General features: G+C 44.7%; 1 protein-coding gene across 5 annotated transcripts in view; it reads left to right on the forward strand.

Moving 5' to 3' along the window:
• The window catches only part of SCML4 (Scm polycomb group protein like 4), a 752,090-nt gene that overhangs the window by 371,582 nt on the left and 361,725 nt on the right, over nucleotides 1–18,783 (forward strand). Inside the window, exon 1 of one of the 5 annotated variants that reach the window (XM_069606560.1) lies at nucleotides 1,001–1,116. The exons of the other annotated variants lie outside the window; for them this stretch is intronic. The gene's annotated coding sequence lies outside the window, so the exon portion shown is untranslated. Of the gene's footprint in view, nucleotides 1–1,000; nucleotides 1,117–18,783 lie in introns of those variants that run through there. 5 annotated transcript variants of the gene reach the window in all.

Genomic DNA, 18,783 nt, shown 5'->3' on the forward strand with positions numbered 1-18,783 from the left:
TCTGATCAGAGATATTTACCATATGTTGTATCTCAAGTGTATTACCCATGTGGTAATATTATATAAAATGCTTTCATGTAGTTCCCATATCTTTAAATGGGACTTTGCAGTAAAACAATGCCCAAAGTCGCCATATTGCTGGCTCTTTGCTTAGCCAGTGTCCATTTTGCTTTCTTTGGAAAGTAGCAAAGCAGTGTCTCTACCGAGACCGGAACTCCAGTGCTCATTTCAACAAGAGAAAGCGCGCGCAGGTCCTTGTTCTCCGCAAGGAGGGGCAGGTGCAGCAACGCATCAAAATCCATTAAAAAATCTATCTATTCGGCACGCGGACGTGCCGCGCTCCCCGTCTGCTCCAGGCTATTAAATCAAAATCAATTTCGTAACATCATATTTTTTCACTCAAATCCACTTTCTCTCTTGCTCGCATTGCCCTGAAAACTGTGTTTTTTTTTTGTGGCGGGAGACAAAGGAACTTTCATCATGTTCTAGGAGAAATAATGGGATTTCAATTCAGAGACGCCTAAAAGGAGCAACAGTGTAATTACTGAGTAATTTAAATTTGCACCAGGCCTGTTTTTAAAAAAAGAAATTAGATTAAATGCCAAAGTGCTCTAAAAATATGATTCAATAGATTTAAAAGAAAATATACGGTGCAAATACATCAAGCGGGCGTATAGGACCTACCCACCCACCCACCCACCCCCTTTCACTTAATGTCCCCTCCTGATTATTTCTTTGAATGTATATTTAGGCATATCGGTCCTTAAGCAAAAGATATTAAAATAATGATATATCGTTTTTGCAAATGCTTCGCAGCTAAAAAGAATCAGACTGCTGCGAGATACTGTATGCCTGAAAGCTGCGCGGCTCTGCGCATTAATAATTCATGTTGCCGGCTCTGCGAGGCCTCATTTCCGGTCTGCGTGGCCCGTGAATGGCTCTGGACAGTGTCTGTCATGGGCGGGCGCTGGAGGTGAGGAATAAGGCGTCTGTAGGCCTTTGTACTGGGGCTTCCGTTTCGAGCTCTGCGCCTAGCAGCGATGGATATCTTCAGCTCATTTGCATTGCATAGCGAGGGGGATTTCGAAGGCAGCGACGACGGGCAGTAATGAAAGTGTGAGTTTCCCATTAATGAAAAATGATACCAGGTTGCCTTGAAGGATTAAGTTTCATTACGGCATTAAGCCCCGCATTAGCTCTCCCAATTTCATTAGCACTGAAAGTGAATGATGCTTTCCTGGATGGAGGGTCTCGGAGCTCTGGCAAATCGTAATGCAAGCCTTGACAACATGTGTTTCCCAGTGATTGTATCACTCGGTTAACATACTACCAAAGATACAATCTTCTATCTTCCTAATTTGTAAAGGTCTATATGGAAGACCAATGTATGAGAACAAAACATCTAAGCCGACGTGTGTCCGCGATGCCACTTTAGCAACATTTGACATCTGAGTCTACAGCAGAGGCGTTGCTGGGTGGGGGAAAGGGGGCTAAAGCCCCGAGTCTTTTGGTTGTAGCCCCGGATAGAAGCTCAGGCACTACAACCAAGAGGCTATAGCTAGCCCCGAATCTTGCCAGTCCCGACATTAGCTTTGCCCCTGATCTCTTCCAGATCTAGCAACACCCCTGGCCTACAGCGTGATCTTCGATTCACTTCAACCCATGGATGGTGTGTGCACAATGCTAAAACAGCAATTGTGAAGCAGCACAACCCTTAGGTCTGGACTGCGGGGGCCCATAGTGATACATTCAACACTAGAGAGCAGGTCAAACCGGGGATCAGGAAAAAAGTGTGTAGAGAATGATTGAAACCCAGGACCATGAAGAGGGAAATCCAGGGAGTGTATCGGACTCTACTTCGCGAAGGCCAAAAAGACTGAGCGGGTACCAGAGACCAGTCCAAAGAAGGTTAGTTGCAACACAGACGTTGACAATCTGGCGTGGACTGGTCACAAAGAGAGTTCTGGAGATTACCCGGTAGCCTCTGCACCCTGGGCCTCTTTTGTGTGGTGTTTCCAAATGTTCCCATAGGAAAGGGGTTGGGCTTGCTGAAAATGTGTAACTGGGGGCCACATTGAAATGATCTCCAGGGCCTCTTTTGGTTCCCAGTCCATTCCTGTTGACAATCTGCCAACAACAGAGGAACCATGAAAGACAAATAAGCCAAAGGAAAATCCAGCTGAAGCCAAGCAAATGGACCGAAACAGAGGAGGAAACAAAATCATGCAAAATTACTAGTTCAAGGGAGAACCAATGGTCAAACACCATCTATCGGTCCGAAAAATCCAAAAGCAGGCTGGGTCACTGATAGTGACAAAAGCAGTAGCAAGTTAAAAAGCAGGCTACACTTGAAGCAACTTCCTGTGGAAAAGAGACTGTGTTGTAGCATTGTTTACAGATCCATAGTTGACAACGTGGTACCTATGTGTTGTCTAGTAGAGAGCTATGGGACAAGCAGTCTTTTAAGGATAGCCTATGGCAAAGGATGCGTCCCCCTGGAACTAGCATTGCCACTGCACTGTGTCCTAAACGCCATCCTGATGCCTGCGTGGATCTGCACCGTGAAAGGTAAGTCCAAATCAAAATAGAGGGTTGGCACTCAGGAAGGATAGAGCTGACGTTGCACGCAACTGCGTCTAATATCAGCAAAACAGTGCATTGTATGTGTTACAAAGCGGTTGTAGCTTTGAAAAATTAATAACACGAGTCATTCCTTTTATAAGTGTAGGATACCGTGTGCATGTCGCCTGAGACTTGAGACTTCTGAAACATTTGAAGATCTGACGCAATATGAGGCAGAGATCACAACAAACCACTAAAGCAGTGGGAGGGAAGCATAACAGTGCCAGTTAAGAGAAAGCTTCTGCTCTGCATCCCCCCAAAACCACACAAGTGACCTGCAAACCTGGGCTCTAGATGTATGCCTCTCCATATGATCCTACATGCCCCTAATGTGCTGTCCTGCTGAGCCACACATGTTCTATCACATGAATTTCCTGTTTGGGTTCTTCTTTAACGCTGTGCACATGTACGAGTAGCTCAAGTACCGGACACACATGCTTACCTTTTGCTACGTAATGAGAACACATTGGACTGGGATGCTTGAAATTGACAGAAAGTCTGGCTTCCACCCTGCAACACAGTTAATGGGAAAAAAGAGAAGATCCTCCAATGAAAATGTTAGCTAGAAGGATATGATGTCAAATAAGCTCTGTGCTGGACCGGCAGTAACTAACAAATGCTGAGTTTAGCAAGAAAGATCAACCGTATCAAGACTGTTTGGCAGGTATGGATTGAGAAGGGTATTTCTTGTTCTTGCATACATTTGAAATGCAGGCATCTTGTGTTTTGGGCATTTTCTGGAGACATTGTCCTTGATTTCAATTAAAGAAGTGCATTCTTTTTGATTAAACCCTTAGATGTCCTCTTGGAAAGATGTAGGACATCTTAAAGTTAGAGAGGACGTGCATGCAATATTGTAAGATACATTTATGAATTTCTTCAACTTCCGAACCAGGCCCAATGAGAAAGATTAAGAAAACTCAGAGCACAAAGCATTCGAGAAAAAAATGAAGAAGTAACTTGGACGAATTTAGTTGAATCATTAGAATTTTCTTAAGCAATGTATTTGAGTATGTTATTGAATCTTTCATGTACTGAGAATTCATGGTTTCCTGTTATGTTGTGTAAAGTTGGACTGAATTCCCCTCCTGCTCTGACATTGCCTCCTGTTTCAGAGTTTGAAGGCCATACCCATTATGAAGGGCAGCCCAAGTAGGGACAATGTTTACAAATAGGTTACAAAGAAGATGTATACAAATGGCGAAGCCATCAAGAGACCAACCATTACTAGTGCCAAACTTAGGAACTTCTGCTTCGACTGTTGTGACAGTCACCTTTCAGGGGGACTGGGATACTCGGGCGGGGGGGGGTGGAAGCCGCCAGTTATGCAATAGAACCCCTGGAGGTAGTATATGTGGAATCCCCCGGAGGTCCCTAGTACTCCCTCTGGCAGCATATTGCATGCCCCACAGTTACCCATGACAAGTATGATCCCTAATGCCACCCAATGGGACAAACCTTTCATCTGGAGTGAGGAGGAACGCCCATTGCTGATTTCATGCGAGGAAAATGAGGAAAGGGGAAAGGCACCCCAAGTCAATCCGACCCAGGAAAGGTTTACTCTGAGCAGCAGAAACTATGCAGGACAAATGCTAAGAGCAGTGGGCTCCAACCATGGATGCGCTAATGGAGAGGGGCTTATTGACTAGCACATCTCTGATGTGCAAGGCCGTGCATGAACCATGAAACGGAGGCAACTGAATATACACAGTCAAAGAGAAACAGACACAAACTCAGCATACCTGCTGCATGTGCAGACACTGCCTAAGTATAAAAGAACGAATTTGCAGCACTGCTAGCAGAAACTGTGGAATGCCCCACCACCTTGACACATATGCCTGACCCCAAAATGGCAAACATGCTAGTTAAAACCTCAGGCCGTTGGGGCCAGGGCGAGAGCTGAATAAGCTTATTAGAATATACACATCACCTGAACTTAAGTGAAGGAAAGGGGCCTACAACTGAGGAGGAGGTGAAATCATTAGACATTCAACAATCAGGAGCATCAAATTTACGGTGGGAAACAGACCGACCAACCAGGCCTTCAGGGCCTTGAGTGGGCCAGAACTAGCCACTGCTCGACCTGGCAGGGTTCAGAAATGTCCCTTGAGACAGGGCTTTGTCAGGAATCCTCTATCTGATTTGTCAACACTCAAAGTAAATGAAAACACTTACCCAGTGGGTGTCACTAACACCCATGTTTAGACTCATTATACATTGTTGAACAAGAAAGTAAGGCTGGGAATTCAGAGGGGAAACACCTGGGGAATGAGCAAAGAAGGTATAGGATTAGTAGTTGCAACTGTTCAATTGGCACGGGTAATGAAAATGGTTGTGTCTTTGTAAGTGAGCAAGGAAAAGGAAGATATAGAAATGAGGAACAGGGGGAGAGTGCTGGAGTTTCCAAAGAAGCCAAACAAGTAGCACAGAGAGTAGTTACATTAATAGTGAAGTATGAAGTGAAATCATCAGGAGAATGGGAGGACAATGAAACAATATTAGTAGAAGATGACTACTGGAAGTAATCTTTGAGTATGAGAAGAGAGCTTAATGAGAAGAGAATAGTAATGTTGTTTCACAGTAAGAGTGAGTTGTGATATTGTCATAAAGAGTGTGAAAAAAAGAAAGAGACACTGGATCGAGAGAGGAATTGTATGTTTTCCATTGGTGCTCATTGCGATGGAGAATAGACGGAAGGAGATGAAGAGTAGCTGTGAGCCATGTTTGAGAAGGCCTACAGGAGGTGTAAAGGGGGTGGGGGAAAAGCTGTTCAAGATTAGAGTGAAGACCAGAAGGTAAACAATGCATTATCTACGGAAAACAACGAGAAGTGGGTAATAGGAGGATGAGCAGAACTAAGTCAGGAAGTAAATGTAGATGAATTGAAAGCACCAAGATCTCAGCAAAAAAAGGTTGAAAAAGAAGGAGGAAGTATAGGTTCAGGAAAGGAGAGGGAGAAGGAAATTAAGAAATGATCAGAAGAGGGTAGTGGAATAGCAGCAACACAGGAATAGGAGGGAACAGCAGAGAAAACAAGTGAGACAGATGAGTAGACAATTGAAACAGATGGTAAGAGTCAATGATTGGCAAACAAAATTATTGAACCGAAGCAAGATGAAGATTGAAATCACTGAGTAACATCGTCGGCAGAGTAGACGGAAGTAAAAACAAAAGGAGGACATCAATGTGCTTATAAAAAGATGCAAGAGGTCCATCAGGGTGATAAATAACAAGAGAATTTACAGGGATTCGAACCCTAAAATACTTTAAATGGTATTCAAATGAAGAAAGGGTGACAAATAGAAACACTGAGAAGAAAAAGACCATGAAGAATGCAAAAGAATCCAGTACCACCACCACGACCAGTGGGTTGGGGGAAATTAGTTCATTTGGAAAGACAAGTAGACAGAGCAGCGACAGAGGCAATGTTAGAGTGGGAATGCCAAGTTTCAATGAAACAGAGATCCTGTAGGTGTTGGCGAAGAAACAAAACCAGAATACAATGTGTTTTATTGCAGATTTTGTGTGCGTTCCGGAATGCAATAGAGATGGTAGGGTCCTAGTGAGGTGAAATAGGCTGATATGGTAGACTAGAATGATTTTGAACACGAGTCAGAGGAGATGGGGACCGAGAGGAACAGTGCACAAGAGTAGGTTCTGGTACATTGAATAGAAGTGCTGGAGCAAAGAGTAGAACACACAAACAATCAGAAAAAATGCAACAAGGGAATATTGTGATACATATGGAAAGGCCCACAATCGTGTAAACCCTTCTTCGATGTGTGACTGAGGGAGGTTAGTGGATTTGGACAAAGCAGAGGGAGGAAAGAAGTTAAATGGGCGAAGTGAGCGAAGAACCGAAGAATAATGAGATGAAGTTAGAGGCATGGCTGCAGGTAAGTCCCAGCAGGTAGAAAAGCCATAGAAGGAGGTGCCTTGAACCGCAGCAGACAGCTGCAGCCAGTAGTGACTTGTCCAGGACTTTGTCAGGGCTTTACCCCAGAAGTCAGTAATACAGCTTCAGGTTCACAGCAGACAAGGGGTGGGAGGCTGACAATGCAGGTGGGCAGGCTGAACCACGTTGAGCAGAACACCAGGAGAGGGCTGCCTGCACAGATGACAATAAGGGTCAGCCAAGCACCACCAGGTAGGAGAGTGTAGAAGTGACTATGGTCAGCCCATCATGTTGACAAAGTTGCGGCATGTTGACGGAGCATGGAGATTGTCTTGCTCCTTCCTTCCTCCATACTGACAAACATTGCTTATCACATACAGATTTGCTGTGCTTATTGCTATAAATGATGCCACAATTGTATGCCAGTTTTCTGTTATGCTCAGGGGACAATATGTGGGTCTACTGATTTCGGGGCAGACTTGCAATCATATGTAGAGGGTTTGCAAGTCCTGGGGTTCCAGATGCATCCCCATTTATCGGGCACACTATTCTGCTTGCTTGCTGGGGTTGCAAAGGCTGGGGCTGGGGCTTTGAGGTTTACCAAGCCATTATGGCACATACACTTTCTTAATTTCACATAATTCTTTGGGTGTATGAAAGTTTGCATTATAACTTATCTAATAATCTCACTTCCATGCATGGTGGAATTGCTGTGCCGTCTCGCTTGAATAATGCTTCTATGAGTAGACGGGCCCTCTTTTGTCTCCATCAAAATGTTGACAAGTGGGCACGCCCCTGTATCGGGCCTTAGTCCCTCCTCCTTTTGATATGCTTGGATATAAACTTAATATACATTTGATATCAAAATGATATCAAACATTTTGTATATCAATTTTATATCAAATGTAGATTTGATATGACGTGTGTATAATTTATATCAGTTTTGATATAAAGTGAATATACATTTTATAAAATCTATATAAAGATGGTACCATATAATATAAAAATGTATCTAATAATTAATATAAAAATGTATGTTTCGGTATAAAAATGTATATACAAATTAATATAAAAATAATATTTTCTTGATGCCAAAACGTCTTTTTTGGTATAGAGATTTATATAGAAATTAATATTTTGTATATAAAATGAATATACCATTTTTATATAAAGTTCCCCCCAAAATGTTGATATAAAAAATGGATATCAATTTTGATATAAAAATGGATATCAATGTTATATGAACTGATTTTGATACAGAGTGTAAATAATGAAAAGCAGTTTGCTTTATAAGTAAGTAAAGTGTACTTACCAGAGTCTGCACAAAAGTTCAAGCTACTGGTTTTGACAAGCCGTTTTCTTTTTAAATAATGCGAAAAACAGTTCACGTTGTAAATAAACACTGTTTCCCAGAGCCTGTACACAATTCCCAGCAAACAGGGTGTGACGGGGGAACGGCTGTGGGATGGGGGTTTTGTACTGCTTAACAACAGATGATTAATACACAATGGAAAGCCAGGAATCACAGCAATTTAGATAACTCTCACCAAGGCTCGTGCTGGCAACAGGAAACACAGACAGGTGTTTATATTTAGCTCACCGGTATACCGGCTGTTATGCGACAGCTCTGTAAACACACCCAGAGAAATACACAAGGACATTTGTTTATCAACTAACCCCAACAGACGGAAGGCTGGCACAGGAAACACCTGCAGTCTCCGCTTAATTTGCAGAGTATATAGGAAATAGAATGCTGTGTTTTGGTGATAAGAAAAGTGTCTGGACCCAGGAAAAAGCTAAAATTTGATTGTTACAAAACCCCATTTGCCAATTAAGCACAAAATACATGAATTCGGGAAATCTGTATGTGTTGATAAGAAAAGTGTCTCTGGACCCAGGACACAGCTAAATAATGAGATGCGGCTATATGTTGAAACAAACTACTAGATTCCGGATGGAGAGCTCACAAGTTAAGTGCTCACCTCTGACATGGGGTCAACGGGCACCTTGTTCTTTTGAATCCCACAGCATGGCAACTCAGCCCTTTATAAACTGAGCATGATTGAATTGATTAATAACACCTGTTGTTACAACACTTAGAAGTGGTGAGACTCCAGCATGAAGCACTATATAATAACACAAATTATTATTACCAATAATCATTGATTTGTAACTGGTTGTGCTAGTGAGAAGCACAGAATGAGACACAGAATAGGGTCTACTTTAGTCAATCACTCTGTTAAGACCATGTTTTGGATGGTTTTAGGTCCAGAACAAGTCAGAAAACATCAAATAATAGGAGCTAGAATGAAACATCTCCCACAGATTTTACATGTGGCTTCCAGTTGTGGAGCCTATGGCATATTTTGTACATTTTCTGAAGGTCACCTTTTTTTTTTTTACCCTTGCACGTTTTTCAGTCACTCCCTCCTATCGTTGTGCCTGGTTTAGGACCAGCCAATGGGCTGCTCTGCCTTATGCTTTATCTCAGATTTGCAGGGGTGGACAGGATACCAAAAGAGGCCCTGGAAATAATTTTCAAAGTGGCCCCATATTACACATTTTCAGCAAGCCCAACCCTTTTCCCATGAGAACATTTGGAAATAAAATAGAATACCACACAAAAGAGGCTCAGGGTGCGGAGGTCAATCACATCTCCAGAACTCCCCATAGGGCAGTCCATCCCTGCGGCCTACTACTACCAAACTTGCACCCCCTCTCTGATAGGGGACGGAGGACCTCCCTGAGAGGCAGCACAGCTATTTCAAATGGTGAAGTGTTTCAGGGTGGGGTGGTATCAGTTCTGGCCCTGCGCCCTGGGTCGAAGGTTTGGTTGGAAAGCACATAGCAAGCGGTGAAGACATCAGAACAACGGTTGCGTCTACGTTTGCGAGGTCTACTGTGAGAACAGATGTCCAGCACCCCCTATTTTGCTCATGCATACGTCACTTCCAGTGATATATACATCCCGTTTTCATACCTACGGACATCATGGGAACTTACGTTAAAAGAAGTTGCCACTGGAGTAAGCCACTGGCCATCTTTGTTATGTCCAATATATGAATGATGACTGTTATCATTAATTATTATTATTAGTCATTTCAGATTAATTTCGGAGAGGCTCCATAAAAGCACAACATACACATTACATGAAATATATTAGTTACAGAAGGCAAAAGGTATAATTATCCTGCAGCAAACCTGTTAGTAGACCAAATACATAATACAGGCGAATCATTCCATCAACCCAGTACATCCTCCTGGAATAAATTAGACTAAAAATACTTCCTGCCTTCTGCACGAACTTCGTTCGCACCTGTCATGATAGATTTTTTTGTTCGTTTATAACGTGCTTAATACCATAATAAGTGGTTTCTAAGCGCAGGCTCGGGATTCGAGCCTGTGTTGTGCCACGTTGCTTTGCTTCCAAGACAAACGTGTTGCCCCTGAGCTATTCTTCCTACTTATTACGGCACTTGTAACTCAATAGGAACAGATGACTCTACAACGTGCAAGTGCAGGGTCTAGCTTTTTAATGCCTCTTTGAGATAACTAGCTTAGTTTCAGCTTTTGGTGTCTGGGAAGTTCGTATACTGGGCACCTGAATAGAAACAGGATGGATGTTTAACCCCGGAATAAAAAGGGCAGCAATTGCCATTATCGCGTTCCCATAATGCACTGAACTTACCCAATGCTAAAATCCCCAATCGAAATTCGCTATAGAGAAATTTTGTTTTTTAAAAAGTGTTCAGTTTAGTGCATGTACAATTCTATGCCCCACCCTTTGCGCAAAGATCTCATCTTAAATTCATGTCCCAAACTGTCATGGCATCTTTTACTGCCTTCTTGGATGAGGGGCAGATTGATGTGGGATCTTCCCAGAGAGAGTGCACCCTCAACTTTTTTATCATGTTCCTTACCCCGTCCAACCAATTGGGAGATTAGGCCCCTGGGTACTGCATCACACCCATACGTGTCTCTGGCGGCTGCCCCCTGCCCAACAGTTAGCATGTGGTGCAGCTTTATTATCCGTGCTTAAAATCACTGAAAATAACAAGTGGGTGTTCATCAATGAAACGTGGCATCTCGCCTGCTTTGGCTGTGTGTTAGGCAGAAACCTGTGCAGTTCCCTCTGGGACCACTGCAAAAGATTTAAGACTACAGGTGTTTGGCAGTAAACCCACTTGGTAGCAGTCTGTACCACACAGATTCACTTGGTAGCTGTGGCTGAGCAGTCAGACTTCCCTCAAGAAGAGTTAGGCAGTATGCAGAGTATTCACAATAGGTCAAGAGAACACAATAGAACAAGTAAACACTGACCAGAGCTTGGTGTAAAAGAGATATAATTATTTATTTAAAACCACATCTAGTAAAACACACAGGCACTAATGTTAAGCAGTTCAAAAACACGGTCACTAAAAGATATACACTCCCTTAAAAGGATATTAGACAAGTCTTAAGTAAAGCCCCACTTATTTTCAGACAGCAGTGAGCGCTTAACGCAGATGGCACTCTAATAATTCGTTTTGAAAGGGAGAGAAAAGCAGGGTATAATTTGAAACAGATCCCAACACTTTTACACAAACACAACAAGAGAAGAAGGCAAAGTAAAACCGTGAAGTTAGAGTACAGTAGGCTGGATCCACTTTAAGAGGATCTGAACGAAATGTGTCCAAGGTCACACGGTTGCAGTGCACAAAAGCCTTGAAAAGGTTCAAAAAGAGTTGGACCAAAGAAAGGGACCAGTTAGAAGGTCAAGGCGGCCAGCCCAGTCCAGAAGGTTAAGGGATTATTATTACCTTGTAGCAATCTTTAGAAAGGGAGGCCTGGCGGACACGGTACCTTAAAGTGGTGAGAATACTCCAGCGGGGGCAGTTGTTCCTGGCAGCGGATGCAAGTCAGTGCTTTGTCCGGGGGAAGAGAAGATCTCGTCGGGGAGGAAGACAGGAGTCCGTTGCACTGCCAGGGAAGAAACCAGCCGCAGAGTTTCTCAGGTAAAAGGAGTGGTCCTTTAATTCACGGTCCAGTGGTAAGTGGCTATCCGGTTGCCGGGGTGCTTGGCACGAGCAATTCGGCCACAAGCCGGTCTGGGGTGCGAAGAGAAGAAGGTAAACTGGTTGTGCCCACCGGTCAGGGGAAGAAGCCTCTCCAGCCGGGAGATCTTCTCTGTCGTCGGGAAGTGGTGAGTTGGTTCCGCAGGGCTCCACCGGTGGTGTCGTCGTGGTAGGTCGGCTCAGCTTCTCCCTCGTCGGATTCTCAGGTCCTGTGGCGACTTCTGAAGTTCCAGTCCCCAAAGCCCTGCTTTTATGCAGCATACCCCCATTCACTCAGCCTAGCTGTCAATCAAACATGCTAAATGGTGAGCCGGCCGGCTCACCACTTGGGCCAATCACACAAGAGTGCGACTTGAGTTACCAAGGTAACTCAGTCCAGGGTGCCTAAACCCCCTCCCACACCCCCTGTGGTACCCAGACAGAGTGGCACCACTTTTGGAGGCTTCTGTGGAGAAGCCCGCCAAAAAGTGGAACAAAGGGCTCGACTTGGGTTGGAGTCACAGAAGAGAACACAGACGCCATTTTAGAATCGAGTCCTGTCAAAAAATACCAACCAGCGAATTAATATTAAATAACTAAACCGGCGGTATGTTCGAGGCTATGAGAATTAAATAATTAAAGTTGGTAGCCTCGAACAATGGGAAAATCCCATACGGATATATTCGCGGTCGAACATAAAAAAGTAGTGTCCACTGCCACCAGCCAAAACTCGATCAGGGGGGACGGAGACGTGCCCCCTCGACTAACAGACCCCGGGGCAATCGAATTGCCCCGACCAGTACGTCCACAATATGATGGTTTGTACCGGTTTCTGTTAATAATTTGGGACTAGTAAAGCCAATGGTGACTTTACATGCCCTGGGAGACAGTAGTCAGTCCCAGGGTATGGAGTCTATGGTGGGGTGTCACTACGACACCCCTGTGTCACTGCACGGAGGGTGCTGTGTAACACACATAGTAAAAACACATGAGACCCGATGGAGTAAAGGACCCCATAGCCCATAAAACACATTAACAGTCAAAGGAACACCATAAATCATGTCCAAGAGTGGGAGAAAAAGAGTCTCACTCTTGGCAGGAGAAAAAAACAAACTCCAGAAATCCAGCAAAGCTGCTGGGGAACTCACTAGGTTAGGAAATTCAGCCTAAAGAGAGAATTCTCCCTAACACTCGCCCGCCCCCAGACTAAGGGACAGGAGGATTTAATCCACTTCTGGATGAATCTCATACCTCTAGTCGATGACATACATCCTAGAGAGACCATCAGCATTTTGGTGGTGACACCCTGACCTATGTTCTATGGTCAAAGCAAAGGTTTTCCTTTGTAAGCTATATGACCTACAAACCCTTTGAGGAACATCCGTCTTTTTAAAGTTATAGGGGATCTGGTTGACCAGTCCCTCAGAAGTGGTCACAACTTCTGAACCTGTGTTAGGCTTTTTCAAGGGGTCCTTATAAAGGATTCCCTTAGATCTAGAGGGGCCTCCAGAGGTCCTCACCACCTCTCTGTTGGGAGAAGGTTGGGGTTTAGGCCTCTTGGTCAGAGGGGATGGAGATAAGCAAGGTACATGCTTCTCCCTCCTCTTAGATCTACCTTTACCTACTTTAGGAGTTTCCCCCTTAAGTCTAGGAATTGGGTTGGAGTCTTCTGTGGAAGGTCCAACAGTCTGAAGGTTTTTGGCCTTAGACTTTTCTTTTCAAGTTTTCCACCAGCACTGAGAAATACCAGTTCTCTTAGGCCTAGTTAGGGTTCCAGTAGGTCTATCCACCTCTTCCTCAGAAGCAGGGGGAGTCACAGACTCTATAACTGGGGGAACAATGATGGAGCTTGGTTGGGACTCCCATTTCCCTAACATGTTAGCCTGAAATGTGCCTGGGTTAGAGGTCAACTTACCAACACCAGGGCTTGTAGTGGGGGTCTCAGTAGAGGTTCCCACAGACTTAGAGTGGTTCCTTAAGGTGGCCTCTCTAGCCAATTTGGTTTGGTTCTGGGTCTCCATACTGGGAGGCCTGGAGGTACTGGATACTACTCCTAGAGTTCTTAGATCATTCACCAACAGGACTCTCCCAGGGACCTCAGTCTGAACACTGACAGGAATCAACACTGTCATGTCATTACACTGAATGAGGGCTGGTAGAATTGGAACCATTTGGACAGGGCCTCCAGACATCTTAGTGGGACCCTTGGGTGCCTTAGCAACATCATCAGGCCTGAAAAAGCTTTCATCCACTACTGTTCTGCTGGCCCCAGAGTCTCGCCTGGCAGGAGTATCCTGGCCATTGACAAGAACACTGTCCATATAATAAACTTTAGAGTTTTCTGGTATGGAGTTGTACACACTCCTATTCTGATCACTAACCAGACCCATGGACTCTACTGTTACACTTGCTTGAAGACCCAAAGGTTCTTCAGCAAAGACTTCAAAGTGAGCACTAGCCATTTGGACTTCCTCCTCAGGAGTGAAGGCTAAGGAGACTGTGCTGATCCCTGCAGGTTAACCCTTACATCTGGGATCTCCTTTGATGTGGTTAGTTGCCCCACAGAGATAGCATGTTCCAAATGCTCTCTGAAAGGGTGGCTGGGCCTGACCTCCTTCTGGTTTGTGACCAGAAGGTACACTAGCCTGTTGTGGTTTACCCTGGGGCTTATCCTGGTTATTTTGTTGTTTGGGGCCCTTTTTGGTTTGGGAGGTATTGGAAATCTCTTGGTTCCCCTTTTGTGGCTGCTTTTCCTCATCCTTTTTCTGATTGACCCCTGAATCCTTGTGAGTGGCCCTGTTGGCAACCCACAAGTCAGCAGCCTTAGCTAGCTTCCTGGAATCTAATTCCCTTGAATCAGCCAAGTGCTGTCTGAGCTCAGGAGAGCAGGCATCATAAATTGACTCCAACATTACAAGATTCTTCATTCCTTCATAAGTGTTAACTCTGTAACCCTTAATCCATCCCTCTAAGTTTTTCAAACTTTCACTCACCCAGGTAGCCCAAGGGGTACCATCATGCTTTTTGAGGGCCCTAAACCTCTTAAGGTACTGGGAAGGGGTCTTCCCAAATCTAGCTATCAAAGCTAGTTTCACACATTCATAATCCTTCTTATCCACCTCCCCCAACTCCATTACCACATCAGTTGCAACAGGGGGAAGCCTAGAGAACAACCAGGGAAGTAACTCATTCTCTGTGATGTCCTGGAGCCCATGATTATACTCAAACATTTTTAACCAATCCAACACATCCAACTTAGGTTCATACATACCCATTAATTCCTTAGGCATCCGGGGTCTTTTGGGACTGGAACTCCTAGAGGAACCAGAGGAGAGAGAAGCATTTTCCACAGACAACTTTTTCATTTCTAGTTCATGATTAAGCTCTATTTCTCTGAGTCTTAACTCAGCTTGCTTCTGCTCAGCCTGGGCATTCATTCTTCTGAACTCTAGCTCTTGGTTTCTTTCAGATTGAGCAATAAAACGTTTGTACTCTAATTCAAGCTTCATTTTTTCAAGCTCAAAATAAGCAGGGTTACATGTAGGACCTGGTATAGGCCCAGTAGGTACAGTAGGTAAGGCAGACAGAGGCTCAGAGTGGCTAACTTCATTAGGTTCACTTTCCTCTTCTGACTCATTATCAAGACTTTGATTCAGATCAATACCATCACTGTTTTCTACATTTGCTGGGGGGGTAGATTCCTCTGTACCACCCAGACTTTGATTTTCTAACAATCTTTCTATAAGTTCCATTTTCTTGCCCTTTTCAGAGAGATTCTTATGTCTACACAATACTTTTAAGCAATCAGCAGTTTTGGCAGACAATGATTCTAGGGTATAACTCTCCATAGCAGACATAGTTAGAAAATCAGCTTTTTAGTGCTAAGCTCTGTGGTAGTTGTCCTAAAGTGTTCAACAAGCACTCTAAAGTGTATACTCAATTCAAATCCCACCGCTGTACACCAGTGTTAGGCAGAAACCTGTGCAGTTCCCTCTGGGACCACTGCAAAAGATTTAAGACAACAGGTGTTTGGCAGTATACCCACTTGGTAGCAGTCTGTACCACACAGATTCACTTGGTAGCTGTGGCTGAGCAGTCAGACTTCCCTCAAGAAGAGTTAGGCAGTATGCAGAATATTCACAATAGGTCAACAGAACACAATAGAACAAGTAAACACTGACCAGAGCTTGGTGTAAAAGAGATATAATTATTTATTTAAAACCACATCTAGTAAAACACACAGGCACTAATGTTAAGCAGTTCAAAAACACAGTCACTAAAAGATATACACTCCCTTACAAGAATATTAGACAAGTCTTAAGTAAAGCCCCACTTATTTTCAGACAGCGGTGAGCACTTAACGCAGATGGCACTCTAATAATTCGTTTTGAAAGGGAGAGAAAAGCAGGGTATAATTGGAAACAGATCCCAACACTTTTACACAAACACAACAAGAGAAGAAGGCAAAGTAAAACCGTGAAGTTAGAGCACAGTAGGCTGGATTCACTTTAAGAGGATCAGAACGAAATGTGTCCAAGGTCACACGGTTGCAGTGCACAAAAGTCTTGAAAAGGTTCAAAAGGAGTTGGACCAAAGAAAGGGACCAGTTAGAAGGTCAAGGCGGCCAGCCCAGTCCAGAAGGTTAAGGGATTATTATTACCTTGTAGTAATCTTTAGAAAGGGAGGCCTGGCGGACACGGTACCTTAAAGTGGTGAGAATACTCCAGCGGGGGCAGTTGTTCCTGGCAGCGAATGCAAGTCGGTGCTTCATCCGGGTGAAGAGAAGATCTCGTCGGGGAGGAAGACACAAGTCCGTTGCACTGCCAGGGAAGAAACCAGCCGCGGAGTTTTTTCAGGTAAAAGGAGCGGTCCTTTAATTCGCGGTCCAGTGGTAAGTGGCTATCGGATTGCCGGGGTGCTTGGAATGGGCAATTCGACCACAAGCCGGTCTGGGGTGCGAAGAGAAGAAGGTAAACTGGTTGTGCCCACCAGTCAGGGGAAGAAGCCTCTCCAGTCGGGAGATCTTCTCTGTCGTCGGGAAGTGGTGAGTCGGTTCCGCAGGGCTCCACCGGTGGTGTCGTCGTGGTAGGTCGGCTCAGCTTCTCCCTCTTCGGATTCTCAGGTCCTGTGGCAACTTCTGAAGTTCCAGTCCCCAAAGCCCTGCTTTTATGCAGCATACCCCCATTCACTCAGCCTAGCTGTCAATCAAACATGCTAAGTGGTGAGCCGGCCGGCTCACCACTTGGGCCAATCACACAAGAGTGCGACTTGAGTTACCAAGGTAACTCAGTCCAGGGTGCCTAAACCCCCTCCCACACCCCCTGTGGTACCCAGACAGAGTGGCACCACTTTTGGAGGCTTCTGTAGAGAAGCCCGCCAAAAAGTGGAACAAAGGGCTCGACTTGGGTTGGAGTCACAGAAGAGAACACAAACGCCATTTTAGAATCGAGTCCTGGCAAAAAATACCAACCGGCGAATTAATATTAAATAAATAAACCGGCGGTATGTTCGAGGCTATGAGAATTAAATAATTAAAGTTGGTAGCCTCGAACAATGGGAAAATCCCATAGGGATATATTCGCGGTCGAATATAAAAAAGTAGTATCCACTGCCAATAGCCAAAACTCGATCAGGGGGGACGGAGACGTGCCCCCTCGACTAACAGACCCCGGGGCCATCGAATTGCCCCGACCAGTACGTCCACAATATGATGGTTTGTACTGGTTTCTGTTAATAATTTGGGACTAGTAAAGCCAATGGTGACTTTACATGCCCTGGGAGACAGTAGTCAGTCCCAGGGTATGGAGTCTATGGTGGGGTGTCACTACGACACCCCTGTGTCACTGCACGGAGGGTGCTGTGTAACCCACATAGTAAAAACACATGAGACCCTATGGAGTAAAGGACCCCATAGCCCATAAAACACATTAACAGTCAAAGGAACACCATAAATCATGTCCAAGAGTGGGAGAAAAAGAGTCTCACTCTTGGAAGGAGAAAAAAAACAAACTCTAGAAATCCAGCAAAGCTGCTGGGGGACTCACTAGGTTAGGAAATTCAGCCTAAAGAGAGAATTCTCCCTAACACTGTGCCCCTTGCAAGGGCTATAATTCCTGATAATGGACTGCTGAGGAGACCGGCCGGGTGGGGGTTTCACTCACTGCTCCCCAAAGGCCTACAATGTGCTGTGTTCTGGATACGTCTTCAGCCTGGTCAGATAGAACTCCAATGCGTTAGGGGTCCATAATCTCATCGGATTTGGCAACTACTTAAAAGACCATTTTTGGGTGTGAACAAGTTGAGTGTGAACTACTCTGGACCTCCTCCTCCCCGGAGGCCCGTCTAGGCTGTGTTCATGGGCTAGTGGGGCACTCCAGAACTACTGGGATATCTGGTGCCAAACTCGAAAAATCTATATATTTAAAAAGTCAAAAGTTTAAGAAACTGGAACAGTAAAAAAAAAAATAGGCAGGATGAAGAGAGCAGGCGTTTGCAGGTCGAAAAACGAATGGGGCAGCAGGTTGTACCCCCCCCCCCTACAACAGTAAAACACATGCATGAGTACGCGGACGGAGGACTGGACATGAGTCCCCAAGAAGGGCCGAAGCACCCCAAACTTAACATTGAAAATATTATTTTCTTAGGCCGTTTCTTTAGTTAAACTTACTTTTACATTCAGGTATATCAATGAAAATTAGACAATAATGTGCTTTTTTTGAACGTCCATCTTCGAGGTTTCATTTTGTATCAAACTTTAAGATTGCGACCTACACTGGCACCTGGTCTGGGTGAGGGCAATGGGCACTTACTTGTAGCAGTCGTTGTTGCAGCGTTTTTAGCTGCGCCGCGCTGTGAGGGCACCGAGGCCGATGGATGGCATAGGAGAAGAAAACCAACGTGCCCACATCTATCCACACCTGCATGCAGAGGGAAGCGGGGATAAGCTGAGATTTCACAAAAGCCCATCCGCAATTAGAAGACTGACATATGACTGACTATTCACCAACCCAACTGCCCTTTTAGAAACACCACTCTTGAGGCCTGAGAATACTACCGCAGTCTTGCCAAGGAAACAGCCATTAAAGCGAACACATGACTGACTCGGGAGGAATGACATTTGGTCAGCTCTGTTCGAAGCACTAGCAGCCTTTCAGAGGCATGGGCGGCCAGGGCTGCATAACAGCACCTGCGCATGCGAGCGCACGAGGACACGTACGGGGCGGTGCCCGTACG

This window comes from Ambystoma mexicanum, chromosome 4p (assembly GCF_040938575.1).
Source record: "Ambystoma mexicanum isolate Mex_15411 chromosome 4p, UKY_AmexF1_1, whole genome shotgun sequence".
Lineage (NCBI taxonomy): Eukaryota > Metazoa > Chordata > Amphibia > Caudata > Ambystomatidae > Ambystoma > Ambystoma mexicanum.